This window comes from Galeopterus variegatus, unplaced genomic scaffold (assembly GCF_000696425.1).
Source record: "Galeopterus variegatus unplaced genomic scaffold, G_variegatus-3.0.2 Scaffold3693, whole genome shotgun sequence".
NCBI classification, from domain to species: Eukaryota; Metazoa; Chordata; class Mammalia; order Dermoptera; family Cynocephalidae; genus Galeopterus; species Galeopterus variegatus.
The window spans coordinates 23,150-35,069 of NW_007729804.1; positions in this window are offsets into that span (position 1 = coordinate 23,150).

The following is an 11,920-nucleotide window of genomic DNA, read 5'->3' on the forward strand; positions in this document are numbered from 1 at the left end:
ATTCAGGTTAATTAATAAGACTCAGCGAAAAAAAAAAAAAAAAGAATTATGAGGATTGCAACACTAATAGAGTTACAGAAGAGTCAATCAACTCCAAGAGAAAATCATGTAGCCAACCAAGGAACAAAAACTTAAGAAGCATGTAATTAGGTAAATTTTAAACACCTTGAAATAAAAATTTGAAAATGTTGTTGCATCTACAAATTATAATTCAAAAATAGAGTAAATAATACAATTTAAAGATAAATTCATAGATATCAAGGACAGGTAAAAAATAAAATTTTTGAATATTCCATTAAAAAATGCACAATGAAACAGAAATAGGATAAAGATTAAAAAATAAAAAAGATCAAAAAAATTAGTGATTGCACAAATTAGATATTTCTCAGCATCTAAGACCCAGCACTCTGGGGAAAGATGTTTGTCTTATATGCTTACCTTGAATAATTGGACATTGACTAATTGTCCACTATTTTATCTTGCCTCTAACATCAAAGGACCTTAGGAAAGAAACTATTATGTATAGATTACCACTGATGATAATTAAATATTTACATTTAGTACACATGCATTAAAGAGTTGATAGATCTACCATCCAGTTGTTACTTTTGAAATGCAAATTTTGGGGGCAGATTTTATTAAAAAAATGGAGAATTAAAACCTTACATAATAAAATGATTTTTTTAAAGAGAGCCATTATATATCTTCATTTATAAAAAATAAAAGTATTAGAATAATTTGGCCATTTTAATGAACTAAATCATTATTATTAAAATATATTTGGAATTATTAATGTTGATTTACTATCTTTCTTTGCATCAAAGTCTTATACTAATCATAATTTTGGCCATAATTTGAAAGCTGAGAAAATTTGAAATTGTAAGGGACACAAATAACAGCGATTTATTTAATAATTTTTCCCTTTGGAAAACATTAATGCTACTTCTACAGACCTAATGTTCAGAATAGTGATGAGGACACTATGATAAATGTCTTTACAGACAAAATAACTTAATACTATGTTTTTTAGCATTTGGGTTTGCTTAGTTTACTAAAATATTAAAATTATGTAATTAAAACAGAGCAAATAATTCCCTGATAATTGACAATTTAGCACAAAACAGTGGATGTCTTTGATAATAAGTTACACTTGCATGCATAAAAATGTTTTAACAGAGTCATTTAAAAAAACAATTTTTTTTGCAGTGTAGAAAAGGCCTCCAAGTTGTTAATTAATATAGGATGAGATGGTGTCACTAAGAGAAGTGAAATTTAATAAAAAATCATTTCCCATTTATTTGAAAATAAACATTTCCTTTCAAATAATGAAAGCACACTTTAAGGAAAATTTTAACTTCTCAGGTAATAAAGGTAAAAAAAAAAACTTTAGCTGACTTTCTCAGAAACAAATCATTAATTTTCATGATATTGCCATGTAATATGCTGGCATCTATATAACATCAATCAATCCAAAAAATAAAGATAATTTTTAAGTCACTCCTTATGAAGACCAAAAGCTTTTAACTGAACTTTCAACTTTCCAGCTATCGTGATATCTTTCAAGCCAATCCTTTTCAGAGTTTTGTTATCTGAACACTTGCATTATCATCACTTGTAAGTAATGAGGTAGAGGATGTAAATCACTGAGACACTCTAGATCCATACAAGATTTCCTGAAGCAGCAGTGAAAGCCAAAAACAGACTTATTTCTGACATAATTCTGATGTCCAACAAAGCTTGAGAAATGTTGTTGCAGAGAACATTTTGTGTTATTAAAAAATAAAATAAAAACACTGCTTTTAAAAAAAGGTTTGCCACCTTGCAGTACTCATTTTGAATGAAAGAGAGAAGAGAAAGTAATAGGACTACTGGACTATATAAATAGGATTTAGAAAAATAAAATTAAATTCAAATAATCTGCCCTAAGAAGGATTAGTCTTGGTGTTTAGTTGCTATGGCTTTCATTAACTATGTAAACAAGAAAAGTGATTTTGGGATCACAGGATTAAGAATATAAATGATAGTTATTTACATCAAAATAATAATCATCACCAATTTCAATTTTCTATACTATTGGAAGCTGTATTTTAAATATTAAAATAAACAAAAAAAATTATTATTCTAATTCTTGAGTGCTATTTACTCAAGCATTTGCCAAACCAATTTCAATTTTCTATACTATTGGAAGCTGTATTTTAAATATTAAAATAAACAAAAAAATTATTATTCTAATTCTTGAGTGCTATTTACTCAAGCATTTGCCAATAAATCAATAGAAGAAATAGATCATTAAAAGGGTGCCAAAATAAGACCCCAAACCATAAAATTACTGAAGGAAAACATACAGGAAACACTCCAGGAAGTAGCAGTGGGAAAGAATTTATGAATAAGACCCCAAAAGCACAAGCAACAAAAGAAAAAATAAACAAATGGGATTATATCAAACCAAAAAGCTTCTGTACAGCAAAGAAGACAATCAGTAGAGTTGAAAGACAACCTATGGAATAGGAGAAAATATTTGCAAACTATACATATCACAAGGGATTAGTATCCAGAATATACAAAGAACTCAAACAACTTCACATTAAAAAACAAATCATCAAATTTAAAAATGGGCAAAGGAGATGAATAGACATTTTTCAAAGGAAGACAAACAAATTGCCAACAGGTACATGAAAAAATGCTCAGCATCACTAATCACAGAGAAATGTAAATCAAAACCACATTGAGATATCATCTCACCCCAATTAGACTGGCCATTATTAAAAAGACAGAGAATAACAAATGATGACAAGGATGTGGGGAAAGGGGAACTCTTCTACCCTATTGTTGAGACTGTAATTTAGCACAGCCATTATGGAAAACAGTATGGAGATCCCTCAAACAACTACAGACAGAACTACCATATAATCCAGCAATCCTACTAGTGGGTATACATCCCAGGGTATGGAAAACATAATGTTGAAGGGATACCTGCACTCCCATGTTCATTGTAGCTCTATTTACAATAGCCAAGATATGGAACCAATGTAAGTGTCCATTGATGGATGACTGGTTAATGGAAATGTGGTATATATACACAATGAAATACTACTCAGCCATTAAAAAGAATGAAATTCTGCCATTTGCAGCAACATGGATGAGTCTAGAGAAAATTATGTTGATTGAAATAAGGCAGACAAAAAAAAGAGAAATACCACATATTCTCAGTCATAACTGGGTGCTAAGAAGGGAGGGAGGAAAAGAGGGAAAAGAGAAAGGAAGGAAGGGAGGGAGGGAGGGAGGGAGGGAGGAAGGCCACAACAATATGTTGAACTTTCAGAAGGAGAGAAAAAAACCTAAGGATACTAGAGATGGGGGAAGGGAGGGAAGGGTTTTGGGAGTGATATGTCAAGTAAAGGGCATAGAAGGAAAACCACTATTTGCAATAATGAATATGCTAATATTAAAAATAAAGCTGAAAAACTAAAAATTAAATAAAAATTATTGAGATATATTCTATTATCGAAGTCCTTGAAATAAAATGACCTTACATTTATTCACATTTCACAATGACAACTTATTTTTTTCCTGATTATGAAAAAATTACATAGAAAATTAGTACTAATAAAAGCAGCAAATAAAAACATATCATGGAAATCTCACAAACAATAGAAATACAAAGAAATGGATACAGCCAGTTTTAGCTATTTATAATTGCCAAGGCTAGAGCCATTAATTCACTTGACTCAAATCCTGTAGCTCAGTCAGGGCAGCCACCATGGAGAAGAGAATGTTAAGCAATTCTTGAAAGAAGAACCTTAGAAATAATTTCACTAAATTAAACTAATCATAGAGAGGATGCTAGAAAGAAATGTTGTGTGAAGTCTGCTCAGTGAGTTCAGGATAGAAAATAAGTTTCTTTTCCTAGAGAAGAACAAGAGAAGGGTGATTAAGCACCTAAGAATAGTGGTTTAAATTTTATTTTATTTCATACTCAGAGTTGCATGCATTTCCAGCCTCAAAACTCCATGTTCTTATTTCCATTACTATCAAACTTAAAATTAAACATGTTAAAATGAAAATAATGCTTTATAACACTCATCTCTTCCATTATTCTCAGTATTAATAAACATATTCTTTGGCACCAAACTCAGAAACAAGTATTAACATATTTCTCTTTTTCCTCACAGTATATCGATTATGCTTATTATTGTTCATATACTTGTAGGAGAATTTTTTTATACATTTATTTATTCCTATCACAATGGGTTCCCTTAGTTGAGGAACCAAGTTTTTTATGCTGCCTAGTACACTGATTTCATATGAACACATATTAGATGTTCAAAGGTCACTTATTCTCCACTCTATCTTGATCATTTAAAAGATTAAACAGCACATAGTTTTAAAAACTATGTGTTAAATAAATATGAGTTCATTAAATAAATAAATACCGGTTGTATTGATAATTTTTACATCTTATTGCAGCTTCTTTTTGTTGTTACTCTAATCTCATCACAGAAAGACTTTTCCACATCCTCACAGCTGTCTCCAAATTTGCTATTCCATAGTTTATTCTGTATACAGCTACTGTCTCAATGTATTTAAAGAAAAAATACGTATTAACCTGTCTGTGCATTAAAACCACTATACGAAGCATTGTAGGGGAACCAAACTATAATAGGACATAGGACATGATGTCAAAGGAATTTTAAGTCTGGAGAGGAGGATACATATTTATATAAGCAATACAAGTATGCATGGAGTACGGAGCTTGGGGAAGGTGCTTTGAGTTGATGTGGTAAAGTACTGGGTGTGGATTCAAAATGGGACCATACAGTTTTGTGTTTCCGTAATTGTAATTATGATTTGGCAATGTTTTAAATCTTACTCATCTAAAGTAGTACCATAGTATAAGCTCTTTTTTATCTCTCTGGCTCAGTTGGTCATTGGGTTGGTCTGTACTATGCTTTTATACAGTTGTGGTTCTAAATTACCTAAGAATATTAACTCTTAGGTAAATATATGTGTTCTCACATAAACATTTGGGAGGACTTTGATTTATCAATTTCTGTATCCCCAGTGGAGAGTACCAGAAAAAGGACATATTAAATGTCGAACTAATGGTCGTAGAATTGAACAAGTTTGATAAAAGGGGTCAGAGACTTTTAAATATTTCCTTTAAAATACTAGAGACATCTTTTAAGAATTGGAGATCCCTGTGAACATTTTCTAAGCCACTTTACTCACAAATGCATTGAAATAAAAAAAAAAATTCCAAACATATTCAACTGTCTAAATTGTTAAATGTGGTAACTTATGACTTTTAACATACCAACTTGTTTTCTTAACTTGAATTGGAAAAATAATGTGGACCCACTCTATTGTTATGTTTTGTTTTATTTTCTGGGCTTTTGCACATTCATACTTCCTAAGAGTTATAAAATGCTGTGTTGTGTTCTGTCTTTATGGATACCCGTGATGCTCTTTTTCTTTAAAAACAAACAAACAAACAACAACGACAAAACACAGCTTAAAGTAATGAATTCAAAAAGATCTGGTGAACCCTAAGCTGCATGTGTGGTGCAATAATATAGAGTATTTATTGTTGACTTGAAGACATACTCAGATATAAGTTAGATTATTGAAGACTGTGAGCAATTTATACAGATAGATAGACTATACACCCTTTTGGAAAGGATTGCTGTTTAATTTATTTTTTGGTCACTTTTAATTTTTATGGTGACATTCCGATCGTAGAGACAGGTAGACAATTGTTTACTTCCCACTTTACTAACCTAGATGGAAGAAAAATCCTTTGCTGGTGATTTGATTAGGTTGCATTTGGGAATGCCGGTTTGTGGGAACAGCCTTCTAGAAGTTGGTAATATGTTAATTGCAAAAAGGCTGGCATTCAGGTTAATTAATAAGACTCAGGAGGTTGGTGGATGCTAGGCTTTAGAACTAGATTTCAAATAGATGGTCAGAAATAAAATATTAGGGACATTAGATAATGTAAGAAGATAAGCCAATGATAGTTTGGGTTAGAAGAAAGTGAAACAGATGTGACAAATTTACATCTAACAAATGAGACTAGTGAATTCAAAATAAATTAATTCAGTTAACAATTATAATAATCAAATTGCAATATTGAAAACATTTAAAAAATTGTAAACAGTCTTGTCAAATATCACGGCCAATGTGTTTCTTTTTATTAGTAAAATAATAACCAAATCAAAAAAATTAAAAAAGGAAACTTGTACAGAGTTATGTCAGAAAAATGGCAGAGTAGGCAGCTCCAAGTTCTTGTTCTCCCACCGAAACATTGAAAACATTTAATTAAGTGAGCAGAAACTGGCAAAATCAACTGTTTTCAGAACTCTGAAGAACAGTCAAAGCATCCAAGTGGATGTTGAATTAATAAAACTGCAACTTAAGATGACAGGAAAGCAATGTGACACTTTTACTTGCCCTTACCCCATGCCCTCTCAGCATAACAGCAGTCAAAGCAGCAGCAGCCTGTGTACCCTGTGTACACTGCTTCTGGAAAAAGCTGAACAGACCTTAGTGGCAAATTATTGTGTACGCTTGTATTAATCTGTACAAGGACTACCTGAAGGATTGATGTAAAGCATTCATCTCTGTTATGCCTAACTTTGAACTCAGGCCAGAGAAATAACAGGCACTACGTAAAAATGCAGCAAGTCAAACTAACAATTTGAAGATGCTTGGGACCAAAGCTTACAGTTGAGATATAAAATAGAGTGCCAAAGGCCAGGAAAAAAAATTGTTGAAAAATTAGGACATTCAAAAGCACCTGCATATACAAAGGAATTTAGAAAGCCCAAAACTGGACATATGATCACAAAAGAGGAGAGAACATGCTATGTTTCCACCCTGGGCTAATACTTAGGGTCAGTGCAGGTCTGGCTAAAAATGTTGAAAGAGAGACACAGCACACAGACAATCTGCAAATACTGAAAGAAGTTTTTTGTTTTTCTTTTTTATTTTTGTTGTTTGATGTTTTTGAATTTTTTGTTTTGTTTTATTTTTAGTTACTGGAATTCAAGGAAATATCTGTCAATACTTTAGCCAAATACTAGCTAAAGAAACAAACACATCAGTGATCACACACCATGGAATTCAGTCTTGGCAAAAATTGTTTGGAAAGGTCACTAAACAGACTACAAGACTATTCAACAATTTTAAAAAATAACAAACTTTAGGGAAAGAGGAAAATCTAATGATAAATTCCTAATATTTAGCAAAAACCTAAAAGGCATGCAAAGTAATAGGAATGAATGGAAAGGAGCAAAATAAATGTCAGAGCCCATTCTTAAGGAAAATCAGGCATGAAACATAATAGAAAAAGAGTTTAAAACAACCATCTTAAGTATCCTTGAAGAATAAGAGAAGACATAGGGAACTAAAAGAAACCAGAAAAATTATATATGAACAAAGTGAGTATAGCAATAAAGAGACAGAAATTATATAAATAAATGAAATAAAAATTATAGAGCTGAAAATTAGGATAACTGAAATAAAAAATTCATTAGTGGGGTTCAACAACAGATTTAACCAGGTAGATGAAAAACATAATTGAAAATAAGATAATTGAAACTATTGAGTCTGTAGAGAACAACAACAAAAACAATGAAGAAAAGTAAAGAGAGCCTAAGAGACCTATAGAAAACAATCATGTGGATCAACAGATGCATTATGGAGGTCCCAGAGTTTGGGAAGACAGAGACTATTGAGTCTGTAGAGAACAACAACAAAAACAATGAAGAAAAGTAAAGAGAGCCTAAGAGACCTATAGAAAACAATCATGTGGATCAACAGATGCATTATGGAGGTCCCAGAGTTTGGGAAGACAGAGAAAAAAGTGGCAGAAAGAATATTTGAAGAAACAATAGCTGAAAACTTTCAATTTCAGTGAAATACATGAATCTACAAATCCAAAAAGCTGAACAAACTCCAAAGTGGAAAAACACAATACCCACACTGAGACACATTATTATCAAACTGTTGAAAACAAAAGACAAAGAGGGAATCTTGAAAACAACAATAGAGCAGAAACTTCTCAGGGACAGGGGATCTTCAGTAGATTAACAACCAATTTCAGATTAGAAATTATGGAGGCCAGAAGGCAGTAGAATGACATAAAGTGCTGAAAAAATGTTTTATTACAAAAAAATATTTTTTTAAAAAATTGTCAACCAAAAATTCTACATCCAGAAAAATTGTCCTTAGAAATGAGAGAGATATTAAGACATTTTCAGATAAACAAAAGCTGCGTGAATTCATAACACTGATCTGCACAATAAAAAAAGCTAAATGGAGCACTTCAAATTGAAATGAAAAGACAGTAGAAAATATTTGAAAGCCATATAAATAAAGGTTTCCAGTAAAGGTAAATACATAGGCATATAAAAAGCTAGTATTGTATTTTTGGTTAGTCACTCTGCTTTTTATTTCTTACATGCTATGAAAGAGAAATGCATAATAATATTATAAATTTATGTTGTTGGATACCCAATGTATAAAGCTGTAACTTGTGACAACAACATAAAAAGAAAGATAGAACTGTTTAGAAGAAGAGATTTTATATGCTATTGATGTTAAGCAGGTATCGATTTAAATAATATTGTTATAAATTTAGATAATAAATGTCAATCATATGATAACTGAAAAGAAAAAAATATATAGAATATACATAAAAGAAATGAGAAGGGAATCAAAATGTTTCACTATAAAAAAACAATTAAACACACAACAAGTCAATAATGTGGAAAATGAGGGAGAAACACATTGTAAGACACAAAAACAAATATTAAAATGGCAGACTTTCCTTAACAATAATTATTTCAAATGTGAATTGCTTAAACTTTGTAATCAAAAAGTACAAATTGGCCGATTGAATAAATTATCCAAGTATATGCTGAACACAAATAATGTGGCCGAAGACATAAATACATAGAGATTAAAATAAGGAAAAGTAATTCCATGCAGATAGCCAAAAGGAAGCTAAGAGTGTTTGTACAAGTATCAGACAAAATAGAATTTAAGTGAAAAACTGTTAAAAGAAGCAAAGAAGGACATTACAAAATGATAAAAGTGTCACTTTATCAAGAGGGTATTATATGCACAAACAAACCCTCACAATATGTGAAGCAAAAATTGACAGATTGAAGGTAGAATTAGACAGTTCTGCAATAATGGTTGGAGACCTCAGTGTACCAAAATCAATTATAGATAAAACTCACTTTACAGGAACAAAAAGAATTGTAAGGGAATATTATGAGCAATTGTATACCACCAAATTAGATAGTCCGGATGACACTGAGAAATTCTTACAAACACAAAAATTACTTAAATTTACTCCAGAGGAAATAGAATATCTGAACATGCCTATAACACTAAAGACATTGAATCAATAATCAAAATCCTCTGAACAAAGAAATTTCAGGACCAGACGGCTTCACTAGTGCAATTTATCAAACACTTGAAGAAGAATTTACATTAATACTTTACAAGCTCTTCTGAAAAACAGAATAGAAAGCATTTCTTAACTTACTGCATGAGGCCAGAATTTTCCTGATACCAAAGCCAGATAGATAAAACAAAGAAATAAAACTGTACACCAATATCCATTATATACATGTATATATATGTATATGTAAAAATTCTCAACAAAAAACTAGCAAAACCAGTACAGCAGCATATTGATATGATATGATTATACACAACAACAACATGAAATTTTATCCCAAGAATGCTATGGTAATTACAGATAAGGAAATCAATCAATGTAATGCAACACAATAACAGAATGAAGGAGGAAAACACACATAAACATCTCAATTGATAAAAAGGCATTGGATAAAATACAGCATTCTTTCATGATAAAAGCACTGGAAAACTAGGAACAAAAGTTAACTTCCTTAACATGATAAAGGCTGTTTATCAAAAATCCACAACTTACGTCATACTCATCATGAAAGATTAAAAGCCAGTTTATCTCTAATATCAGAAACAATGCAAGAATGTCAATTTTTATTACTACTCTTCAACATTCTACTGGAATTTCTACCCAATGAAATTAGACAAGAAAAGGAATGAAAGGCATCCAAATAGGAAAGGAAGAAGTAAACTATGTCTATTCACAGATGACATAATACTGTATTTAGAAACAAAGAATTCACAAAAAATCTACTAGAGCTAATTAACAAATTCAGCTAAGATGCAGGGTACAAGACCAATATACAGAATTAAGAGTATTTCTAAATAGCAGCAAAACATTGTTGAAATAAATTAATGAAGACACAAATGAATGGAAAGACACCCTGTGCTCATGCACTGGAAGTCTTAATTTATTACCATTTTAGTAGTATCCAAAGCAATCCACAGGTTCAATACAATGTCTATCAAAGTTCCAACAGCCTTTTTCGCATAAATGGAAAAGTCACACTTCAAATGAATATGGAATTGCAAGCAGCCCTGAATAGCCAAAACAATTTTAAAAAAGAACAAAGTTGGCTGACTCACACTTTCCAGTTTCAAACCTTACAAAGCTACAGTAATCAAGATACTGTGGTACTAGCATAAAACAGACATATAGACCAATAAAATAGAGTAGAGATCCCATAAATACCCTCTTACATAAATGGCCAATTGAGTTTTGACAAGGCTGCCAAGTCTATTAAATGGGGAAAAATAGCTTCTTCAACAGATGGTACTGGGACAAATGGATTTTCATATCTACAGGAATAACGTTGGACCTCTATCTCACACTATATGCAAAAATTCACTCAAAATGAATCAACCACCTAAACATAAGAGCTAAAATCATAAAACTCTTAGAGGAAAATATGGAGGTAAATCTTCATAATCTTGAATTTGGCAGTGGATTTTTAAATATGACACCAAAAACACAGAGAACAAAAGAAAAATTACATAATCAGACTTCATAAAAGTTAAAAAATTTTGTTCTCAAAGGATAATACCAGGAACACAAAAAGACAATGAACAAAATAGGAAAAATATTTTCAAATAATATATCTGATAAAGGACTGGTATCCAGAATATATAAGCAATTCCTACAACTTAACAACAAAAGACAAACAATCCAATTTAAAAATGGGCAAGGTACTTGAGTATACGTTTATCTATAGAAAATATACAAAAGGCTGATAAGCATAGAAATAAATGTTAAACATCACTAGTCATTAGGGAAATTCAAATTAAAATCACAATGAGATCCTTCACACCAAGACTATTAAAAAAAAAGGTGATTAGAAATATGGAGAAACTGGAACACTAACACCCTCGCACATTACTAGAGGGCACGTAAAATGCTGTAGCTGTGGTGGAAAACAATCTGGCAGTTCCTCAGTAAAATCAACAAAAAACTCATAACTTAAACTATCATATAACTTAACAATTCAACTGCTAGGAATATGCTCCGAAGAACTGAAAACTGGAATTCAAACAGATAACCTGTACACTGATGTTCATTGCAGCATTATTCTTAGTGGCCAAAAGGTGAAAACAACATGTGTCTGTCAAAAGACAAATGGATAAACAAAATGTAGAGTGTGTGTGTGTGTGTGTGTGTGTGTGTGTGTGTGTGTATCCAAATATACACACACAAATACGCAATGGAATATTATTCCACCATGAAAAGAAATGAAATTCTAATGCATGCTTCAACATGGATGAAAAGTGGAAATATTACAAAAAGCAGAATGAGGTATACACAAAAAGACAAAAATTATATAATCTCACTTATATGAAATATCTATAATAGTTGTATTCATAGATAGAGAAAGTAGGTGAGAGTTCATCAGGGACTAGGGGAAGAGAGAAATGAGTACCATTGCTACATGTGTACAGGAGTTTGTGTTTGGGATGATAAAAAAATTATTAAAATAGTTTTTTT